At 37.6% G+C, this 25,469-nt stretch overlaps 1 protein-coding gene across 1 annotated transcript in view; it reads right to left on the bottom strand.

Moving 5' to 3' along the window:
* Window positions 1-11,191, bottom strand: part of LOC102782687 (uncharacterized) — a 37,145-nt gene extending 25,954 nt beyond the window's left edge. The window contains exons 1-2 of the mRNA XM_087843489.1: window positions 11,086-11,191; window positions 8,254-8,384 (exon numbers count right to left, since the gene is read on the bottom strand). The gene's annotated coding sequence lies outside the window, so the exon portion shown is untranslated. The remainder of the gene's footprint in view (window positions 1-8,253; window positions 8,385-11,085) is intronic.
* Window positions 11,192-25,469: the final 14,278 nt, after the last annotated feature.

The raw sequence follows: 25,469 nt of genomic DNA, 5'->3' as shown, positions 1-25,469 counted from the left end.
TGAAGTAAATATCTTATGGAGGCTTTGCTGGACTGATATATTACAAAGAAAGGGAGAAGGAAAGGGAGAAGGAGGAGGGCATGACAGAAACTGATTTCAACAAAGAAAGGAGAGGAGAGAAGAAATCTTGTTGAGTCTTGTTTAATCAAACATCCTTGATATGCTGAAAGACGGGAAGAAAGCCATGAAAGAAAAAAAAGTGTAAGGCAAGAAAGAAAGAGAAATCAAGAAAGGTTAAATAAAAGAGATGGAATACAAAAAGAAATACCTGATTTTGCGTATATAAGAGCGAAACTAATAAATACAAATTTTAAAAGGATCAGACCTGGATATTTAAGAATAAACCCGGGGGGAAAAAAAGGTCCACTTTTAAGTTTCAAAAAAAGGCAGGTGGACTTTGCACTGTACTTGTGCAACTTCCTATTATCATACCTCAGTCTCATAGCCAAATATAAAATATTCACAAAAATTTAAGCTCATGCACAAAAGCTGTAGTGCTTTCAGGCTGAAAGCATGACAAAGAGAAGAGAAGGTGGCTATCATTCATTTTTACATTTTAGTGGAAACAAAGTTTCATTTTCATGTTTTATTAGATTTAGGAATCATGACTGGTTAAATTTAGCAAAACATAGCTGCTAGTATGAAGCCTGGATGCTGGTAGAGCAGTTTAAAAAAAACATACAGTTCATCTATGAAACAAACTTCTTTTTGAAATACATCTGTCCAACGTCATGTGAACTTTCAAAAAAGGTAAAACCTTTGTACATGTGCAGAAACAGATCATAGATTTATATAATTTCATTACTAGTCAAAGTTGCATCTTCTGGGTATTAAAAAAAAACTAAGTCAACTCATGAATGCCGCGGTTCTTTCAGTGGCTCCAAAAGCTGTCCAGCGCCCACAGACCTCCACATTAAAACATTCAACTCTAAAGTTTGTATGTTTTTGAAGTGGAAATATTTGACAAATAACATAATAAACACTGTGGTACAGCACATCCAAGACATTTTTGCTTCAGTTTCAGTGAGGGGGAAATCCAGTATTTTCTTGTTTTGTAAGAGCTAGCATTAGCTATCATCATACTGTCGATGCAAATATCCATGAGATTAGGCTTGTTAACAAGTAAGTGAAATTCCTGAAGACAGTGAACTATTAATCCCCATGTTCAAACTAAAAAACAGAACCAGGAAAGAAAATTTGATTTAATAGGATAAATCAGAGAAGCATCAGAGCTTGTCTGCCTTCTTGGTCAATTTTATGGGCAACACCAGAAGATTTTGGAAGTTATGAAGTAGAAACTGAATGAACAGAAGAAGAACATGAAGACGAGAAGAGGAGTTGACAGAGTTCAGCTGGGTAGTTTCCAAACTGCCAGTCTGCCTGTTGGTCTTGGCAAAAAGCTGATTTCTCCTTGCGTAACCAGACTGAAGACTAATTTTCAGTCTGTCTATGGGAAAATACAGCTCAAAGCAACACATATAATCCATCACAATCACTCTTTATTTTTTCATCCAAGTCTGAGTTTTTGTACAGATTTTGTGAGAGTTTTTGGTCCATAATGCACTGCTGCAGATCTTTCAAATAAAAAGTCCATCTTGTTATTTTTAAATGAGACAGATCAGGAGCTGAGGTTTGTTTTGAGATACTTAAAACACACTCAAACCGCTCCAGCGCTCTCTTCTCATAAATGCGATATCCCATTTTCTTTGTTCAAGTTTCAAGATGTGAGATTTCTGATTGGTGCAAAGAGAATTTACCCTTTAGAACATTTATATCATTTGTGCATTTACATAGAATGTGTTAATTAGTTAACAATTTTCCCACTATCAAGTCACAATTAAGTTGTGTAATAACAGAAAAAAGGCTTTCTTCCACAGATACATTTAGCACCAACACAGCAATACTGATGATAGCTACAATATTTCAAATTGTGATGTTGTGTTTATAATGCAGATATAATAAAACTTGAAATATTTGTGTAATTGTTATTTTTGTAAACGGTTTGTAAGTTAAAGTGACAGTAAATTTATCCATTGTACAAATTAATTATAGGGAAAAAAGATGTTCTCAGTTTGTTTTTTGTTTCTTTGTTTTGTTTTTCTATTGTTTTTTAACACTGAATAAACATGAATAAATAAAAACAGCATGTTTGGACTATTGGTCTCAAAATCAGTTTTTTAATTTTTTTTTTAAATTTTTTTAATCTTTTTTTTTTCATTTCAAGCATCAGTCGGGGTCTAGGAAACTGTTCAATAAAAAAAAAAAAATGGAAGAAGTTGGCCTTTTCTCTCCAGTCCAACAATCCAAAGAATATTGGAACTTTTTATCCTTGTTTTAGAAAAACTGAAGGAAAGAGAATTCTTCATGCTGACTAATTTCTAAAGAAAATTTCTAAATACATTTATATTTTCTTTGCATTTTCACTGGTCCACCTCTACTTTATTTCCTTAGGCCAAAAGCACTTGAATAAGATATTTCACACAGTTAATAAAAAAAAACAAAAACATCATCACAGGGTTTGCCATCTGCACCCATCTATCTATCTATCTATCTATCTATATACAGTGGGGCAAAAAAGTATTTAGTCAGCCACCGATTGTGCAAGTTCCCCCACTTAAAATGATGACAGAGGTCAGTAATTTGCACCAGAGGTACACTTCAACTGTGAGAGACAGAATGTGAAAAAAAAATCCATGAATTCACATGGTAGGATTTGTAAAGAATTTATTCGTAAATCAGGGTGGAAAATAAGTATTTGGTCAATAACAAAAATACAACTCAATACTTTGTAACATAACCTTTGTTGGCAATAACAGAGGTCAAACGTTTACTATAGGTCTTTACCAGGTTTGCACACACAGTAGCTGGTATTTTGGCCCATTCCTCCATGCAGATCTTCTCAAGAGCAGTGATGTTTTGGGGCTGTCGCCGAGCAACACGGACTTTCAACTCCCGCCACAGATTTTCTATGGGGTTGAGGTCTGGAGACTGGCTAGGCCACTCCAGGACTTTCAAATGCTTCTTACGGAGCCACTCCTTTGTTGCCCGGGCGGTGTGTTTTGGATCATTGTCATGTTGGAAGACCCAGCCTCGTTTCATCTTCAAAGTTCTCACTGATGGAAGGAGGTTTTGGCTCAAAATCTCACGATACTTGGCCCCATTCATTCTGTCCTTAACACGGATCAGTCATCCTGTCCCCTTGGCAGAAAAACAGCCCCATAGCATGATGTTTCCACCCCCATGCTTCACAGTAGGTATGGTGTTCTTGGGATGCAACTCAGTATTCTTCTTCCTCCAAACACGACGAGTTGAGTTTATACCAAAAAGTTCTACTTTGGTTTCATCTGACCACATGACATTCTCCCAATCCTCTGCTGTATCATCCATGTGCTCTCTGGCAAACTTCAGACGGGCCTGGACATGCACTGGCTTCAGCAGCGGAACACGTCTGGCACTGCAGGATTTGATTCCCTGCCGTTGTAGTGTGTTACTGATGGTGACCTTTGTTACTTTGGTCCCAGCTCTCTGCAGGTCATTCACCAGGTCCCCCCGTGTGGTTCTGGGATCTTTGCTCACCGTTCTCATGATCATTTTGACCCCACGGGATGAGATCTTGCGTGGAGCCCCAGATCGAGGGAGATTATCAGTGGTCTTGTATGTCTTCCATTTTCTGATGATTGCTCCCACAGTTGATTTTTTCACACCAAGCTGCTTGCCTATTGTAGATTCACTCTTCCCAGTCTGGTGCAGGTCTACAATTCTTTTCCTGGTGTCCTTCGAAAGCTCTTTGGTCTTGGCCATGGCGGAGTTTGGAGTCTGACTGGTTGAGGCTGTGGACAGGTGTCTTTTATACAGATGATGAGGTCAAACAGGTGCCATTCATACAGGTAACGAGTGGGGGACAGAAAAGCTTCTTACAGAAGACGTTACAGGTCTGTGAGAGCCAGGGATTTTCCTTGTTTGAGGTGACCAAATACTTATTTTCCACCCTGATTTACGAATAAATTCTTTACAAATCCTACCATGTGAATTCATGGATTTTTTTTTCACATTCTGTCTCTCACAGTTGAAGTGTACCTCTGGTGCAAATTACTGACCTCTGTCATCATTTTAAGTGGGGGAACTTGCACAATCGGTGGCTGACTAAATACTTTTTTGCCCCACTGTATCTATCTATATATGTGTGCGTGTATGTGTGTGTGTGTGCGTGTGTGTGTCTGTGTGTGTATATATATATATATATATATATATATATATATATATATATATATATATATATATATATATATATACATACACACACACGCACACACACACACACACACGCACACACACACACATATACATATACATATACATATACAGACAGATAGATAGACAGATAGACAAATAGACAGATATGCACTTGCAAGCTGAATGGAAAACATTCAAGGTTATGCACAGGAAGGTCTTTATTTAACCCCCCTGTTATGTTGGTTTCCAGGAACACCAGTTATGCTCCTGGGTTAATTTGACCTGGGGCAAATTTACTCATCCAAAAGTGTCAGAAACACTGGCATTGATTATTTTACAATTTTCTTTTATAATTTTGATTTTTTTTTTCATTTTCTGTAGTGATGCAGATGACATGTGACATCTCTTCTGTTCTGGGTCAATCTGACCCGCAACATAACAGGAGGGTTAAATTGGAAAACAAACTAATGCTCTTCCAGGCTTTGAAGTCAAAATTTACCAAAAACAAACCTCCACTATGGAGGATTTGTCCAACAGAATTCTGGCATTGACAGGATCTGCTTCTAATGATGGCACCAACGTCACTGTGGTGAAACACAGCTTAATTTTGGAGTTATGCAACATCATACTGTCTGAACCTATTAGGCGTTTTCTATATGAAATTCTGGAAACCACGGTTCTGCACCCTCTCTTTTTGGGTCTATAGAACCCGGTGAGGGGTGAGGTGAATATGGGTACACTTACTTAATTACCAGAAAATGTCAGTAAGCTAATTATTTAATTTCAAATATATTATGAAAATACAGATATATGTTAAAGTATTAAAAGAATATTACTATTGTATCGTATTGATGTAGCCTGTAGTATGTAAGTTAGTTGAATTATAGGACAGTCACACTGCGTATAGTACTGTTCATTATTTCAGGTTAGGAACAGAGTGTGTGAAGGACAACTGAAACCAGGGTTAGTGATCAGTTGGGATTAAGGTTTTACTCTCAGAACAGCGGCTCAGTTGTCTTGTCAGAGGACTGAGACTAACTTATGTTGGAGGAGTTTATTTAACAAAGAAGCTAAGCTATAAAAGTTCAAAGTTTTGCTGTGTGCTTGTTATGAAAACTGTTTGTTAAGCACTACTCAGGTAGAATGTTGAGTCTTAGATTCACCTTGCTCAAAACCAAACCCAGCATTGGCTCCAACATTATTAGGTAAGCCTCCTTTAGAGCCAAAGAAAACCCCAATAAATTTAATGTAGGATGACGTCTTCTTCCAGTAAGCTTAGTGGATACAATAAGTTGGTAGCACTGGGCAGGGCAACATGATGAAAACATGTAACTGTTTCACTGGGAAATTATTCATCTCTGCTCATAAAGCTTTTGATCCAAGCTGTGACAAGAGACGATCAGCGTTGGCACTGAGGACCAACAGGGTTGAGAAATTAGGAGGTTTCCAGGAATATGCTCACAATAATGTGTGTGTGTGTATGTGGGTGGGTGTGTGTATGCTGCCACACCTTCAATCCTAAGATGTGTTTCAGCTCGTCTTGTCTGCCAAAAGACGGGTTGATGGCAGGAGTACAGAGAGGAAGACAGAACAGGGCGGTGACCAAGACTTGTTACCATCTGATTTACTGTGATTTGCTAACAGTTCACAAGCTCACTTAAATGACATTTTTTTAATGTAGTGCCAATTCACAGCAGCAATTATCTCCTACCTTACAACGTACAGAGAAACTCAATGACATGGAGCAACTTATTTTACTTTTTCATGCATAACATAACATAAAACAAATAACATCAGTATTGTGTTTTTTCATATATATAATTCAACTGTTTTACCCGCCAACTTCAGCACAGTCAGAACAAAGCTCATATAAGGAATTTCCTTTTTGGTTTACTGGTGTAAACGTTTTTGACTTCACCCTATTTAATCTGATAAAATTCTTATTTAAAAGTCTCTGTTTTACAGATGTTGCCAAAAGCTCTTCAGGTTTGGACAGATCCAGATATTCAACTATAGGGGCTGAAATTTTGTTCACAGTGAAGTGAGCTATCGGGAGAAAACTCCATATAGCAAGGGGTTGAGGATCCAGCATGCACATATCTTACTGCAATCAGCATACATCCACACTTCTGTTGATCTGGCCAACTGTTACATAACGTGGATGTGCTTGTTATTTGTCTGCCTGAGATGTAGAGGGACGGGTTGCAGATGCTGCTCCAAACAGTTTTTCTAAGTCTATTCATGCTTCACTGAAGATGACAATCACATTCAATCACGTTAAAATCATAACTTTGCACAGTAAAACTCAACAAAAGCCCAGAAAAGACCAATAAATGACTCCACACAGCACTGGCAACTTTACACCAGGAATTGTTTACGTTATGTGTATTAAGGTTATGAGGTTAATGGCTTTTAATAATTTCTTATATTTTTCATTAGAATAAGAATGAGTCAAAAAGTATGCTAGTGTATGGATGTCTCCACTGATGGTAATTAAATTACACAGATCACCATGTCCACAAACACATAAATATACCTAATTCATTAGAAGAGCCATTAAGTTTCACTTTCTCTCCATGTCCCTCCACTCCCTCTTTTGGGAAATCCAAATATAAAGGCAGGCAGGATCCTGTTCAGCAAAGCCTGCTCCTGTTATGAAATACAGCAAAACTCCCACAATTATGTTTCGGGTGTGTGACAAAACACCACAAACCAACAGAGGTGTTTTCCACCCTCACTCATGTGGTGAAGTACCACATAGCAGTAGATTTCAATCAAAGAAACTGGTGGGAACCTAAACTCTAAGATTACTGATACTAGTCAACATGTAAAGAATAAATTGTGAATTTTATCTATTCTGTCATATAATTTCCTGCACCAATCCTTCAGTAAACACCGACTTTAATGTTACCAGATTCATTTTTTTTTTAGAATATTAGGTTTGAAAGTGGGTGCTTTCAGTTTGTTTAAGTATGTCGCTCTAAAATGTTTAACGTGCAAAAGGACTTTTTTGTTTTCACTAAGCAAACAAAACAAAACAATGAAAAAAACTCATCATCTCCAGATGTCCTTACTGCAGAACTGAACCAGAGAGAAAATCTGTCAACAACTAACCTGTCATAGCGTGATACAGTTTCAACAGAAATAAAAAAACAAACTACTCTTGAGAAAACTGGCCTGTCAAGATGACTGTTGAAATCTTTATCATGCATTAATATGTAGGAGGGTAATCAGGATAAGCCAGTGTTCAGGCCAGTAGTCAGACTACAGCCCCATGTGTAGGGGTGTAGAGCCTTACTTCTTAAATAGGTTGCTAATGTTTTATCTTTATGATAACGTAAAGATACACGCTTTGACAGGTTAGTTTCTTCTTTTAAGACGTTTGAAGAAGCATCATTTGTAGAAGTAAACTACCATGATATAAATACCTCCAGTGCCAAGATGATGAGAACCATTGTTTCATTTCAGAAAATGGGAAAAGTTCTGACAAGAATGTAATCACTCTACGTACTGTCATATAAACCTACACAGTGTTATTGCATGAACATTAACTAATGCTTCCTGTAAGAGATTAGAGGTGCAGGGATACCGGTGATACTTTGGACAGCCAAAGTCACCAGTGTGGAGGAAGAAGAAATTCTCACTACCATCAGGACAATAAACTAGAAGTACTTTGATCATATGATGCAACAAACACCATCTATTGAAAATATTTCCGGAGTAATTTAAGACATAACCCAGATTGCAGAAGAATATCCTGATTCAAGAACTTAAGCCAGTGTCTTGGACTGAACATACTAACATTGTTCAGAAAGGTTATGAACAAAAAACAGATAATGGTGTTGCTCACCAGTGTTCTTGAAGTTACAAGGTGCTTGAAGATACAAGAAAACAACTCAACCTTCATCAACTATCCATTCCTCTCAAGTCCAAGAAACAAAAAACTAAAAGTATGCTCTTTGAAAGGAAACACACTTTCACAACTCCTAATACCATACCACAATAACTATTTTGACTCACTGTGTTGGTATGTTGCTGAGCTCTTGCTCTGTCTGTCTCTGCAGCTGCTGGAGGTGAAAGGTCAATTCTTGGCTCAGAAAAGCAAATCCCAGCAGTCCCTCTTTTCCTGTCGTGTCCTCACACACCAAACCCTGAGATGGAACAGTCATTAGAGCTTTCAGGTGCCACTCACTAGTGCTAGTAAATTTTTCTCAATGGCCACCAGCAATATCACAAAAAAAGACAAGAAAACCTCCAGTTTCTGCTCAATCTAGGAATAATATTTGTAAGATTTCCTCAGAATCTATTTGTATGATGTAAACTCTGGGAACAAAAGATAATATGCAACAATTTAATACAACATTTATGCAAAAATACTAGTCAACACAACTTTAATGCGAACAGAGGAAAACATGTCAAACCCACCATGCTAATCAGATTGATAAAGATTATGTAGTGATAAATAACTTTTCATCTGGGACAATCAGGAAGTTGTAATATTGAACAAAATGTCTCAACTGTTACTGAACAATATATTTCATGGTGATATTCAAATCAAACTATATATACAATGAAATGAAAGAATGCTGATATAAATGACTGTCTCAAAGCCAGCCTCGGGCAGCATAAATAAGTGTACTCCATTGTTAGTCCCAAACTTGGATGGTTGTATGAGGAAGAGGATCTAGCAAAAAAAAAGTCCTGCCAAATTAAACTTGCAAATCCAACCATTATGCCCCCCCCCCCTTGGGAAATGAGGGAGCAGCCAAAAGTACTTTTACTTTGGTTTGTGGCCAAACAGCTTTAAAAAGCTAATAACCCTATTACCCTTTAGCTATAATTTTACCCTAACGCTAACATGCTAACAAGGCTGCTAAACTACAGCTCAGTTTCCCAGCCACTAATTAAGCCTACTCCGAGATTAACATTTTCTTTTAGTCTAAGACTAGGCTTAATTCAACTCTGGGAACCAAGCAGTATAACCTGCTGATACCTTACAATGAGCATTTCATTCAAGGCACCATAGTGGTGATGCTCAGAGCTACTACAGCAGACAACAGAGTCTTAGTTTTGTTAGATTACAGTGGAAACCTGTTTACCATTTAATTAGGCGGAAGTCTACTAGGACATAATCTTTCCACCAGTTGATACTAGCAGCACACAATGGACAGATCATACAGACAGAAAAAGCAGTCAAGGTAATGAAGTTGGTACTGACAAATCCTGGTCCATTTGTGACTATTTTTATTCAATTATTGTCTCGGATCCACACACCCAGCGTATGAAGCGTATGAATTGTTTTATTTAGTATAAGGTGAGGTAAGAAAAATTCTTAACAACTGAATCTCAGAGAAACTGTTGACAATTAAAAAAGACAAAGCACAGCTAAGCCACCTTATAAGTCATCCTATATATTTAGTCTGCAGAGTACTACGCAACAGATCTCAGAAGTCTCACTTTGTCAAACAGAAGAAGGATGAATCACCAGGAATGAGAAATACAGACAGACGAGAGGAGGTGAAAAGAAATGGACTGAGACCCTATGAGTACATAACAAGTTGGAAGATAAAGTTCTGGTTGTGAGTCTGAACTTGTCAAGGTGACAGAGTCCTTCAGTGAGCGGCTGTAGGCTGAAAGACAACAGACCGACTGAGTCATCCTGGCAGAACATGACGATCACCCTCATCCTCCCCTTCGTCTGTGTGTCTATGTGTCCATGTGACTCAGTCTGAGAGACAAACTGGCACTATGTTCACTCAGCAGCCAAATCTGATTTGTTTTTCCCAGATATGATCTTTAGTCCTCACTGTCCACAGTGAAAGTGACTACATTTCTGAATCAGAGTTCTTCAGCTGAACAGAAAATTAAACTAACTTGTGTTACTTTTTGACTATGAATATCATATATGTGGTAATCTCTAACAGTGCTCTCTACCATGTCATGTCATTGGGTAATACGCTCCATCAATCAGTTTTATGTAAGAGCACAGGGTGGAGGTGATAAAAAGTTAAGATCTTCGAAATTCCCGGTAGGACTGGCTGGTTGCACATCTGCATTTATGAAACTATGATCATAAAAAACTTCAGAGTGTGACATTAAAACCAACTGACTAGCTTTTCAAAAGCGGGTTTATCTCGATTGTTCTTTTTTTATTATTTTACTTTCTGCAATTAAGGCCTCAGAGTAGGGGAATAAATCGGATTTGAGCTGCCTGTCTGAACATGGCCTCAGGAGACATCCACAAAGAGGGAAAGGAAGGGAGGAGAGACAGACAGAGAGAAGCGGGCCCAGATTCCCGCAAAGAAATGAAGGGAAGAATCAAGCCAATGGCATAAAGAGAGTGGAAATAAGAAAAACAAACCCCCATATAGACTGTTGGGAGGAATGCAGTTAAGGCAGTGTTGTGCAATTAGCCCCATACCCTCTAGCAAAGACTCATGTTTAACAGACATTACGTTAAAATCGAAACTGCCAACTCCAGCCAACATCAAGCATAAAATACTTGATGCCTCAATAATACAGGTGATAACGATCTGACTGGGCTTTTTTCAGTGGTGGTTTTATGTTTCAGATCCTACTGCTGCTGTTCTACTGACCTTCAGACAAATTTATAATGACTTCACTCATGAAAGATGAGTTGTGCATTTCATCATATCTTATACTTGCATTGTAATTTTTGTTATATTATAACGTTAACCCTTGTTTTACACTTGTATAATTCATATATTATTGTTTTATTGCTTATATTTTATAACAGGAACCTTTTCATTTTTATATTTATATTCTTCTATACAAGTTTTACTTGTCAAAAAATTAATTGGAGGCAGGTTTTCTCTTGTTTTTGCCATTTACCTGATCAACAATGGATGATTCTAGGATGTGAACCTCTTCTTCTATTAGCTGCCGGAGTTTCTCCAACGAAGCAGGAAACTCCTCTTTCTTTCGCTGGAAGTTTGGAGACTGTAGAGAGAAGCAGAGCATTTAATTATCTTTCATCTCAGCAAATGTCACACATTAAATCTGCTGTATCCTTAACAAACTACAGCTTTTGCAGCAACCAAATACCACTTTGAGTCTGAATGCTAATAGCTGCTATTACAGAGAAAGACATTCTGCAACTAAAGTGGGCATTTAGAGTAGAAATTGAGATTAACTGAAGGACAAACTGTTCTGCCTGGAAGACAAAATGACATTGTGAACTGAAATTAGAACAACACCCAATTAGCAAGGCACGCTCCTGTGATTTTTTTAACCACAGGAGCTCATTTTCATTTGTGTGGAATGAAGAGGAGCAATGGGAGAGAGGAAGGCTGAAATTTATCAAATCCTGCCCTCCACACTGAACGCTGAACCTCTAAATTCAATTTTGACTTCAAAGTTATGCACTTTTGAAGCAAAGACCAGATATCCTAGATGCCAGCACACAACTGTTTTCCATCTGTAACACAGAGCACGTAAGCAGATGATCAAATAAAATCAGACAGAATAAAAAGATCAAAGCGCTAAAAAATAAATGTCCCATTGTGCTGCTTTAGATAATTTGACTCAACATAACTGAAAACAAAAGATGAAGATAAAATTATCAACTCCATATGAAAGATGAACACCAGACAGTTCAGAAGTGCATTCTTTCTAATGGCCACCAGGGGATGAATCCTCTGGTTGCAAATACAAATCTTATTATACTGGAGTCTATGAGAAAAGGGCCCACTTCTCACTTTATTAATGGTCGTAGTAAATGCTTTCTTGATGAGATTATGGCTTCAAATGCTCGTTTCAAGTGTTCTTTATTGTGACATGATGCTCATTTTGTTAAATATGTTCCTATTTAGAGCAAAAAAGACACAACCCAGTGGTTTGCTTTAAGGTGAGGCAAGTAATATAAGGTTACAACTTTTCATTATATAGCTAAAATTTTATTTGGTCTTGTCAACAGTCTCAGATCTAGAAAGTAATAAAGTTTGGCTTAAATAGAAAGTCTAATAGTTCCAGTTCTAAATACTGCATAAAATAAAAAATTAGCCCTTGCCTCAACTGAGCTGTTGTGCTGACTAGCAGACCTCCAAATAAGTACACATGATAAAGCAAATTGTCAGATGACATGCTCTGTAGAGCTCCTGTCCTGGAGGAGAGGTCACATCTCTGTGTGTCAGCATGTCAGCTACACGACTCACTTTTTGGCTTCACTTTGATGGATTACCCTACAAACCTACAGCAAAATGATTGGCAGTACATCAGCAACACAAACTTGAAAATTCCCCAGTGGAAAAGCTGAGCTGGTACAAAACATTTAAAGTGAAACAAATAAGCTATTTGTAATAGCAAAAGTGCAGAACCTCTTAAAATTGTCTAAGTTGGTTTCAGTCTTTAAATGTCAAAGTGCTCTGTAACATAAACTCAGAAATATTCAATGTTGTTCTGAAGGAGAGACATATAATGGAGGTGTTGGTAACAACACAACTTTGCCTGTTGAGTAGACTCTCACCCACCCACCAGCTTCAAAACCCACCACAGAGAGCCATTGTCAGACTGAGCTGAAGCAGCGAACCTTGGTGACTCATATGTACATTTTTAACTTAAATGAGAAAATCAATCTTCATACATATATAAAAACTACAGATGGACAGCGGCAATTAATTCCCTTCCTCGCCATACGAGTGGATGCATTCATAACATGAGTGGGCTGGTTGTTCATGACACCGAGTCTGTGTTGTCTGATTAAAAGCAATCAAAACAAGTCCATTGTATTTTAATCCCTCCAAGAAAGATTATATGCACTGACAGGAGCTTGGGAGAGCAGAGAGACATTTTTAGTTGTTAAAAGACGACAGAAATAGGAAAAACAGTCTTGGTTTACAGTATTTAAATGGTGTGTGACATTCAGTGGACCCAACAAAGTCCTATTCTTTTCAGAAAAAGTAATTAGAAAGTAAAATATAATGGCTGATGAATGTGGGACGCTATAATTCTCTCCTCATTACTGTACAACCCTTACTCCTAGAAATTATGTTTATATACTGCTAATTTGTTTTTCCAATTATGCTTCCCGACAAAACCTAATTGGCGAAACAAATTAGTCATATATAAATGCTGCAACTGTAAGAATAATATAACCTCACACTGTCTATGGTCTTAAAGAAATGTTTAAATACATATTTGAGTAAAAACACAAATGGTGTTAATACATAACTACATTTTAAAAATATGATGGCTAGCCTCAAAGGCCTTGAGACCACTGGATAACCTGCTGGCAACCAAAAATTACTAGAGAAAAAATTGTATTCCTGAACCAAAATGCCAAACACTCACCATATATTGGCCAAGCAATTTAAAATTGTAAAAAGTGCAAAACAAACAAAGCTGAAATGAAAGTAAAATTTGTAACACTTTGCAAACGTTACATTTGCAAAGTGTTACAAGCTCCAATTTCACTGCTGGAAAGCAATTTCAGTCATTCTTCGTTGATAGGAAAGGTACACTGTGAACAGGTCACCGGTTTGTTGCAGGGCTAACACATAGAGACAAACAATGGTAGGACTGAACTAAGGACCTTGTTTAGTTTTCTAACCACTGCGCCACCGTCCTGAATAAATCAAAATAAATAAAAGCTTAGTTTTTAGCTTTGAGGCTTTATAATACTGAATTTAAAAGCTATTTCTAAGCTAGCTAAATAGCTAATTTGACAATCACAATTTATTTTCACTTTCAATACTAACAGGGGCAGCATCGTGGTGAAAAAAAGACCACTGAAAAGTAATGTCATTTACAACCTCAAGGAGAAATATCCACTGGCAACATAAAGTGGGCAGGTCCAAGTAAATCTTTCTCAACTCGGAAACAAGCAATCACAGAGACTTTTAATGTGAATTAAAGAGACAGCTGATTGACATATGACACGGTACTAAAAAGGCTAGAGGGTTACGTAAGCAACCAAAGCCCAAAATGTCTGCTTGCAAGAAACAGCGAGCAAAGCGTGAAGAGCAAATTGCTTCCTTTGCGGGCACCCCTTGGTAACTGACCAAGTGAGCAAACATACACAACTGTCACTTGTGAAATGTTTTTTGTAGCTAAAGAAAAAACAAAACATTTTCTGAAATGTCTCACTCTGAGGTATCTCATCAAATATTTATCACTGCAAAAGATTCCGTAAGGTAAAATCTTCATTGATCAAGCCTTACATTTCAACAAACAGCTTCAAACGAGCTGCTACCAAACTTGTAAAACTGAACTCTCTTAATTATCTCACACTTTAGCCTTCAGCTGTGAAACATTTCATAAGTACTCACTGCAGGACGTGGAGAGAGAGAAGTGCTCATGATGACAGACGGGCTCAAAACTCATTTCCTGACTGAGCTCAGACCACAGGGGGGTTCTGTGTTTGCATGTGTATGTGTTAGTGGGTGGGCTGCACTACTGTGTACATGGAGATGACCCTAACTACAACCTCTGAGACAGAGAGGATGAGAGAGTGTTAGAGAGACTGGTGGAGAGAGAATGTGAGCTGGTCAGTTAATCTCCAGCCAAGGTTTGTCACGGATTGTGGGCTTGATTGATTAGCTCACTCAGCCTCTTGTGTGTGTGTGTGTTTGAGGGAGATACAGAGGGAGGAAAAAGCTCTAGACTTGGAATTTTGTTACAAAACTTCAGCTAAACCAGTATTTAAATTGTAATACATGTTTGGTCCAATTTGTAAGACAATGCAAGCTTTAGTATCATGGATTAGGCATTTCAGGCCTTGTATTTCATATGCAGATCAGTTTTAAAGGTATTATTTAGATATCCTAAAGAGTACAAGAACCCATGTCACAAATACCAGTTCCTGCCCTGACCCCTCAAAGTCAGGGGGAGTCCCCAGGGTGTGTCTAGGTGGGGTCTGATGACTGTGGCAGGTTAAGTAGACACACCTTTATAAGTATGCAGGTATGAGGAAGGTGAGGCATTCTTACCAATACCTCTGCAGGCCTCCCCCTCCTTTTTTCAAGACTCTTTAATCATATGCACACAATACGATTTAAGCAGCAAGATTAAAAGTCCAGACCTTTCCAGATTTTGCAGTTGGACTGAAATTATAAAGTCCAGGTTCATCCTTCAGAGACAGTAATAAAACTGGCTAATGTCAGGGCAAAGCCACTTAATGCGTTTCTGTTCCTTGTGTAAATGTGTGTAGATTTTATCATAGAGGTGGATCTAAAGGAACAGTCTGCTTACCTTATATCACTCCTCAAGAAAACATGAATTTTTACACTTCATCAATGCCAGCTCCAAATTCACTCTCGTTGTACGTCTCTGTGTATCAGGTGGCATTTCTTATTTTGTCTCTTTAAGGTTGTCGGTCATGCTTCTTTGGCTTTTTGCATCCCTCTGTAGTCATATCAAAGCCCTCTGTGCTGATTTTGCTTAAGGTCACTTTCTATGTCTTTGTGATCGTTTTGCTTCTCCATGTTGTCAGTCTCCCTTTGTGTTTGTAGTCATGTGATTAAGTTTACAAAAAAAATACAAGCAGCCACTTCACGCATGGCCCCCTTGACCCCTTCATGCACTCGACTGCTTTTAAAAGCTTGTTTCCTGAAAACAGCTGCTGCTGGAGGAAATTACAATTTATGGTTTAATGTCCTAAAGTCAAACACAAATGTGCTATTAACCAAACCTATATGAGCTAAAATAGGCTAAAAGCCTGCTGAAGCTTTACTCTGACTGGGATTTAGTCTTGGATGATTCTGTTAAAAAAAAAAAATTCAGAAAACTTTTACTCATAAATGAGTTAGCTCGAATTCAACTAAACTGGAGTCCAGTGTAGAGTTGAAATCATAAAACCTTCAACCTAGTCAAGAGTTGTCCCTGCTCCAGGAGCTAATGAAACGCTGTCATTAGTGAAAGTAAGATTTTCCTGATAAGAGTGTTACTTTCCCTCTTTTCAGATCGCTTCTAAGATATTTTTTTTAAGATCTCCTTGTTTAAACCAATAATATTATGTTATGTAATCAGGTGAGACACTCTACCACCCACAGGAAGTTATGAATCACGCATCATCACCTTTGTCATTGACACTGGCTCTCTTAATATTGAATATCATGGTGAATGGTTGCTTATTCAGAATTAATTTTCTTTTTTTCTTTTTTTTACAATTTTCTTTTTAGGAAAAAAACCTCTTAAAATCTGTAAGTGAGGCATTTTATCAGATAAAAGAGTCAGAGGTCTATGGGCATGCACTGTCACGATAACTGCAGATATTTGTTGCTCAGCAAGCAACTATGTCTGTACACAAGGAAACCTCTCCTACCCAGCACGCCTTATTCATGACTCACAGCTCTGGTATGTCACCTTGTGCACTGATGCACTTTGAGCCACCAGAAGCTTTAAACTGGGAGTGACCAGCAGGCGATGCCTTGCAGTAACATTTACTGACGAGGAATGTTTCATTATGGAAACAACTTTTAGTGACAAAGTTCATTAACAGTGTAACGATTATGTTAATTTACACAAATGCCAAGTCATGTGTATTTCCTTTAAATATAGTCTGGTTAACTCCTAATGCTAAAAATGTCATTCTAATTTTTCAAAATAAAGACCTCTGTCAGATAAAACTACATCTATGTTTTTAAGTTTAAGGCTTGTCTCATAATTGTTAATAAAATTTACCAAATTTCCCCCTGTGGGACAATTAAAAAATTATTCTATTCTAAAATTGTAGTTCTGTCAAAACAAAACTGTGAAGATGTTTTCAGAAACCTAACACCGCATCTGAAAATGAAGAAGCTAAGTGGTGAAATTCTTGTTTCTGGATCTTTCCTGCTGGCTGCTAGCACATTAAATGGCCTATTATGTTTAATGTAAGTCCACCAGATAGAACTTGTTACTTCCCACGCTCTGTCAAAAACATTGTTTTTACTAGACACAGTGAAAATAGAAAGTTAAATTCCTGACTGTCATCCATTATGTATTAAAAACAACAAAAAACATACGTGTTTCAGTTGTGCTGAATTTAACACTTCTGCCAACTTGATTTTTAGGGGAAACGCCTAAAAACGGTACTGATCTACACCACAACAGACATTTCTACTGCATTTTTGACTGCGAACTGGAACAACTGAGATCAAACAATGAAGGAGCAGAAATGCAGAAAATACACAGTGGAGGACAAGGAGGTCAACATAATTTTGACCAAACAGAGTGTTTAGTCTCTTTGGAAACTTTCAGAACTTATTTAGAAATTCAAGTTCGCAACCAACCCAGTACTGAGGATTGTAGTTGATTAAATAATCACAGCTAAACCTTACTGGACATGCAGCTCTTTCAATTCAATTCAATTCAATTCAATTTTAGTTATATAGCGCCAAATCACAACAAAAGTCGCCTCTTCCTCTCTCTATATAAAAACACCAGCAGTATAAAACAGCAGAACCAGTTTGTCTGTACCCAATGAGGCGAGTAAACAAAATACCACCTCTCCTGTATTTGCCCTCTTCCTGTCACCTCCCCTTTTAATTGAAGCATAGGTGGGCCTGTCCCTCTGTAGTTAACAATTACACAAGTTCAGGTTCAGATCTCTTGTCACCCTGACGTTAACCATGTCAAACACAACAAAACCACTATGCCCCCCATTTCTTAAAAAGTGCTCACACACAAAGTTTACTAGGTGATGTTCAGGAAGCACTTTCTAAACTGAGGGAAAAGGAAAACTTTGTACATTTATCAAGTGATGATGTGAAAATAAAATGTATTTGGCAGCTAAATGCAGATGACAGCTTAAACTAGGGAACACTTAATTCAAGATTTCCACAACATGTATGGAAAAACTGTGGCAGATAAAGTGCCATTACGGAAAATAATCCATCATCTTCCAGTAACTTCCTTTTTTACCCTAATGCACGACCTACACCAGACTGATTAATGGTATGTTTTTACTGCATACAGGTATTACTCTGGGTTATTTTAGGGTTTGGCACAATACCACTCTCACCACCACCCAACCGCATCGCTATGCATACACATGCACAGGTGTGCAGGGCTGGGTGTGCAACCTACTTATGATGAGCTCCTCCCAAAGACTCATCCAAAAGAAATAAAACCTCTGTGAGCTGTCGTCTGTCCGACAGTCAGGGAGAAAAACAGGTAGAGCAACACAAAGACACAGCAGGTAGACCTAAAGGAAACCAAACATGCAGTGGGAAATTACACACTCAGGGAGACAAGAACATAAAACACAACCTTGTGTCCTATTGGGAGTGTCCCCGATTAGAAGAAGTACCAGCCTTTAGTTTGAAAGCTAAAAATAATAAATATATTTAGATTTTACAAATAATGGGACTTTCCACAACTGAAAGCACAATTAGTTGAAAACAACATTATACCGTATAACTTCTAAAGAACTGGACACAATCCAAGACCCACACAGGCGACAGATGTAAAACACGGTTCTGTTTGCACTACACAGGGTGGGTCCTCGAATGTGTCTGCATGTTTATTTGCGCAGTCATGAGTTTTGGTCTGTAGACAGACACATTATAGGTGAATGACTACATCTTACCACAGATTTACACAGATGTTTGATTCTATGTGAACCATCCAACAAAATACAGACAAAATGCTTTAAAAAATGTATTTTAAGAACAATAATAAGATAAAAATAACAGCTAATGGACAATATGTGATTCAAGAAGAGATTCTGATGGGCAGTCTCATAGCAATCCTTCAGAGGCTCAGAGAAAAGTGAGACGCCCCTGATGAAGCACTTGTAGAAGTTAATTGTGCATAGACATATGACTTCATTAGTGACTTTATGCAATAACTCAGCTAGGCCATCTAGTAACGTTTGGCTATGTGATGCATGTAAAGTCATTTATTCAAGAGTACTACTTAAAACTACTTGGATAGTCTGAATCTCTCAATACTGACCAGTCCAAATACAGGCAAAGGAATATGCCTGACCCAAATTATGCATCGTTGAAAAACATAAAGCCTCACAATTCAAAAAGAGTAAACCATTGTACGATGCAAATACTACAGTGAGAACTGTTCCATAGTTTGTCTTAAGAGTGACTACCCAATAAAACAGCACCTATTGTAGTGAGCAAAATGCTTCAAGGCTTTAAGTAAAAGAAAATTATTTCACATATCTTGCCATTTTATTTAAAAATTATTTTTACTATAACATAAGAATTACCAGTACTTCCAGGTGTTCCACACTCAACACCTTCTCATCTGAATAGTTTTTGCTGCCCATCCTTAACCAGATACTAACAAGGTGGTGGCAAAAAAGGCAATGACACCGTATGACCATAATGAAATTAGACCTTTGCAACACAGCAACATGTAACGTAATGCTCATGCCCTATCAGAATTTAGGGTTGACTCTTTAAACAACAAATAGAGTCAGCCTAGCCCAGTTGGAATAACTGGGGATTATTTGGAAAGCATATCCAACCCACTAAACGTAGGTTTAGTGGGTTGGATATGTTATAATTCCCAGTCTTTATGTCATAAAGACTGGGAATCCTCGGTTTTCCATCCCCTGTCAGTGTTTCTAATAGAACCAGATTCTATTTGTGGTGGTTGCGGGGTGACACGTGTGTACATGAATGTGCGGTACACCTACGCTTGCTTAAATGAGTTACAAACTAACACTATATACATTTAATGAGAATAAATAACAGAGGAAACGCCAGCCATCTCCCCCACTTCTTGACAGATTTCAACAGCTGGTGATGGCAGTCGCCTCGTTTTGCTCTGCAGCTTCTGCGAGCTCAGTTTAGTGGCACATGAACCAGCTCCCCACCTGCCGAAGGTTCTGGTTAGAGTGGTCCCTCCAGCTCGCAGCAGATCTCCAGAGCAGAACAAAGACTACTGTTGCCACCTGCAGTTCACAACAATGGGAGTTGGAGATTGAGCTGAATGATGTTGACAACCACCACAAGGGTGACCTGGCTGAAATGGGCCAGAGCTAACAGGTTAGCAACGACTGATGTTTGAAAATAAGAGTGAGATGGTTATTGAGTAGTAAACTGGAGGCATTCTTTAGTTCCAAACATACTTTAGTGGCCTGCCTATGTGTGAGAAAAAAACCCCAACAACAAATACTTTCCATTTGACAGGAATCTGGTATGAAGGTTGGGTAAATGTGTATTCTATTTGGTTTACATGCCTAAGGCTAACCACACAGTAGTCTTTTCCAACTAACAGTCAGTGGGGTGCATTTTTAAAACCTTGATGAAGTTGGACAAATTGGTCATTTAGAAATTTGTCAAAAATGCTGCCATTGTTAACATAATCTAGCCTCTGGGAGACTAATCTGATGCTTTTAGGCTGATTTGCTGAAATACATTACTTGCTTTTTGCTTCAAGGCTTCAGTTTTACTGCCCTTGAATAGTTTAAGCAAAGCAAAATCAGTTTTACCGTGAAAACAATAATAAACATGCCAATTAATAAGAAGCTAACACCACGTTCAGTACAATCATTTTTTACTCTAGAGCCATGATGTGTAGGAAAAATATTGCACTTGTTGACAGAGTAGAAGGATATGCAAATGATCAACACTTTCTTTTTTAAACTCACTTTACTTTCTCATCTCCAAGTTTAGTTTCAAAACTAGAGCATCCACAACAACAACATGCACCAAGCACTGCAACTCCCACCCAGCACCCACCCAGCCTGCGCCCACTCGGCCCTCCGATGAGGCTTAATGAGTAATAAGCACTGGGTGACCACAGTCTTGGAGTCAAGCCAACTTTCCCAGATGCTAAATTGAAGCCTGGAGGTACTGCATAATGCAAAACAACACTCATTAAAACTTGGAGTGAAAAAAACAAAACAAAACACAAGGAGCTATAAAATGCAAAAATGCACTGAGATGCATTCGAGGAGAAGCTCTGTAGCAGTTTCTAAATGATGTAGATGAATAATTAACTCTCAGGTGTCCATTAGCGGAAGAATTTACAAGATGTAGAAAATGGGTTCCAAAACACGCTCATGACCTTCAAACTGAAACCATTTGGCCCAAGCACTATGTTATGGAGGCGAGTGTGAGCTTTGGAAAGGATGATGAAATGGAAGGAAATCAACAGCAAAAAGAGCGACGTTTCTAGAACCAGAATATGAAGCTTTCACACTTCAGCTAAATTATACAGTACAGCAGTTTTTCTTCTTATTGAATTTACAAATGGATAGTGTAATGGATTGCATTATAGTAAGTTATTTTGATCATCTCTAAAAGCAATTCAGTTTGTATGGTGCTTAAAATCACTACCCTGTCAGTGATTTTAAAACTTATATTTTGCTAAAACAGCAGCCACGGTGGCAACAGACAAAAGAAATGTGACTGCTGAAAGCTACACTATTACACGGCTACATTTTTAATATAATGTAATGGATAACAAAAGGTAACAACGACATTAGAAAGCAAATTCATAGATCTGTAGATGACCAATGAACACAGAACTGGAATCGACTTAATGTGATGTCCAAATTGGAACTACAATGAGTTGTAAATACGTGTTCAAACAGTCAGGCTAATAGTGCCTGTAACTGATTACTTTATCTTTTACAATGAATATGTATCTTGAAAAGGAGAAAAATAAGAAATATGTGTATTTGTTTGGTGTTTATGAACATCTGTTTTTCCCGTCTTTCTATATGCAGTAACCGATGAAAATAAAGAAGAATACCATGATAGGTTTTCGCTAGTACACATTAATACCTCAAAAATTTGCAATCCAATAAGATTCTGAAAGGGGTCATTCCACATGAAGAGTATTTTTACTTTAGGTACTTTAAGCATATTTTGATATTAAACCTTTTTTTTAAAGTAGGTCTATGAACTGCAGTTAAGAGTGCAAATAATATTAGCTTTACTGTTTTCAGTATATTCAACACAGCAGTTCGCTTTATTCATTTCATCATTTATTATGGTTTTCTTTGTCCCCTGCTTGTTGATACTCTCCCCTGTATCACCTGATTAAAACACAGCACTGGTATGGCCCTTACTCTTGTCTGTATGTTAAATATTATTAGTACAGCTGAGAGGCTGTTAGTTTAACCTGGCATGAAAACTGTAAGCAGGTGACTACTGACACATATACCTGCAACCCAAGTGAGTACAAAAGAACAGGAAGTCCTCGAGTTTGTGTTAAAGTGGTGCTGCTGCAGTCTGCAATAATGGCATTATGAAAGACAGGTTAAATTTATCTGCGTTATAAACAGCTCAGTGAAAGAAAGTGATTTTCTAGGAAGTCAGCCATCTTGACCTTAGACTAGTGTGAAGTCATGCGAGAGATATATCAAAGAAAGGGGAGTTTCTACCTGCAGGACTGATACCAGCACACAGTGCTAGTCCACCCCCAGCTCCAATAAGAAAAGTAATATTTGAATTACATAATGTTACTAAAACGAGGAGATCACAGCACGGTACCAAATAGTTTGCGTGTGTGTGTACGTTCATCTTGTCCTTCAAAACTCACGCCCTAATTCCTAACATACCATCTCCTTCCTGCTGCTTTCACATGATTCACTGTTGACTTGCAGTTTGTGGCATAATGTCACATTCAGTCATGCTTTTATGTGACTCCTGTGTGTGCATAATTAAAAGATTGTGAGCTAGAACAAGCCTTATGTTAAGATGCCTTATTTTTAAAATAATGGCTTGTTGTTTTTAAAAAAACAAAAACAAAACAGCAACATTATTTTAACATTTTGAGGTATTTCTACACTGAATCATTCTGGAACAGGCTGCTTAGAGTTGTGAAACTGGTGAATTGAGTGAGTAATTTGTAATGCATAAGGACATCTTTATTTTCACTTCACGGAAATAGTAAATAAGTTTTTTTTCCAGTGTCTCTCTTCTCTCTCACACATGCACAGTAGCTCCACGTCTTTTATTGAGCCACCAAACAATCTGTGCTATAGAAAGGCAGCTAGCACAACACTAAATGTCATTAATGAACATTTCATTAAACCACAGTGACTAACTGCACAGAGATCTTTTTTCTTCTTTTTTTTCAGGGGTTTATAAAAAATTCTTTCTTCCATTGTGTTAATGATTGATGGGCACCAGATGCCACTATGGGGTGTTTCCCATACCAGACAGCTTGACATTTGATTATAATAGAAATGAATGTTGCACACAATAGGTGGTTTGTTGTAAACCTAGGGGCAATAGAAGATAAATAATTATACTGTTTTGTGAAGCCAAGCTATAATTCCACAAACTTTCCAAAAGAAGATTCTAGTTTTTTGAAACTAACTACACTCATGACTTAACAGTTTGTAGAACCACATTTAGCACCTATAACTTAGAGTAACTGCTTTCTATATGACCTTATCAGTCTCTCGTGTCATTTCTGGAGGAATTTTGGTTCAGTTTTCTTTACATCATCGCTTCAGTTCATTGAGGTTGTGCACAGTTTGCTTAAAGTCCTGCCACAGCATTTCAGTCAGGTTGAGCTGTGGACTTTGACCGCATCGTCACATCACCTTTTCTTTTTCAGCCATTCTGTTGTAGATTTGCTGTTGTGCTTAGGATCATTTTCTTGTTGAATGACCCAATTTGGGCCTAGCTGTCAGATAGCTGGTCTCACACTTGACTCCAAAATACTTTGGTACACAGAGCAGATCGTGGCCAGCTGAGTGACAGCTGGCAGTAGTTTGTGGTGTTGATATGCTATGTTTGGTTTTGGCCAAACATCTCCACACCAGTCTTCTCTGTCTGAAGGACATCGTTTCATGAATCTAAACAATACTGCCATGTTTTTCTTAAAGAAAGGAAGTTTTCTCCCGGAAACTCTTCGAAATAAGAAACACTTGATCAGGTTTTTTCTAATTGTACTGTCATAATCATCCCAGGAGTAGATGTTGGAACATCTACTCCTGGAGGGACTATGGTTAGTTGAAAGCTACAGACCATCACACTGCCAAAACGTCTGCTGTTATACAGGCGGTCAGACTGTTTTAGAAATGCACTGTTTAGTGCATTTCAAATTTCTTAGAGTCCTATTAGAGTTTTCCTTTCCACTTTACTGCAGATAAAAACGCAGACAGAAATGATACTGCCCCGCCCACCTCTGATTTATCAATTATCTTTGGCCAAAGCAGACTGCTGGTCACTATCTACTTTTTATCTCATTTGTTATACTACTAACAAAAGCATCAGTTTACATGTAGGAAGAATATGATAATATTATTTTCCAAAATGACAATTTTAAGTCATTTATTTTTGTGTTATTAGAAATTATAGCAACACTACATTTAAGCAAGTACTTTTATTGTTAATTATTAAAAGTTTATTATTAATAACTCAAAATACTTGAGAAAGTATTTTGAGTTATTATTAAGTGGAGAAGGAATGATTACTAAGCTGCATAAAAAGACAACGTAATGGTTTTTAAGGTTCAGGTATTTGACATATTGTCTCCGTCAGGCTGCTGAACATGTACAATCGCTTCTGCAAACACAAGTGAAGCTTTAGGAAGAATGACAGCAAAAACAGACATACTTTGAATATCATCTGACAGACAGCACTGTGAGCAAAAGAGCATAGCAGCCATGGGAATGCACCTCAATAAGACAAGACACTTTGGTGTTTTTCGTCACCTAATTGCATTCACCTACCTGTGCACAAACATGACACTGAAAATAAGTGCATAATTACTTTCTTTAGAAAATACTGATTATAAATGCTGAGTATGTGGATTTTGATTGGAATATTACCTTAATAAAATAAAATAAATAAAATAAACTTTTTCTTGAAAATTCAAGAAAAAAACGGATTAAAACATTCTTGAATTTAAATTTGTAACTGCCCTTTCTAATAAAAATGTCAAAACTTGTCACCACAGATTTGACATCAAGTGAATTTCTGAATGCTGATGTCATCATTCTTACTTAAATGGCATAGCTAAACGTTAAGGTAATGGAGGTTTCGGCAAATGAAGTAGTCACACACAAAGACTTGTATCTACAGGTGAGAAACAATTTCTTAAAAACAATGACATCATCTATAATCTCAATTATTCTCGCACACACCCAGCTTTGTGAAAGTTGGGATCGTCTATGAGACTGTCCCAAATGGGCTTGGGAAACTGTTCACAATACAGGCCTTACTGATATTCTTTTTTTTTTTTTTTTTTTTTAATTTAATTTGTTTTTAGTAAATCTCTTGTGCAGTACGTTCTAGGAAACTGTATCCAAGTGAACCACTTCTGATGTGTAATTTATTAGTTCCCACAGCCATTTGGAGCTATAAAAT

The sequence above is a fragment of the Neolamprologus brichardi genome, chromosome 7 (assembly GCF_056152115.1).
Source record: "Neolamprologus brichardi isolate AB-2024 chromosome 7, ASM5615211v1, whole genome shotgun sequence".
NCBI lineage: Eukaryota > Metazoa > Chordata > Actinopteri > Cichliformes > Cichlidae > Neolamprologus > Neolamprologus brichardi.
Note: the sequence above shows the minus strand (reverse complement) of the source record. Positions and strands in the feature narration are given on the sequence as shown.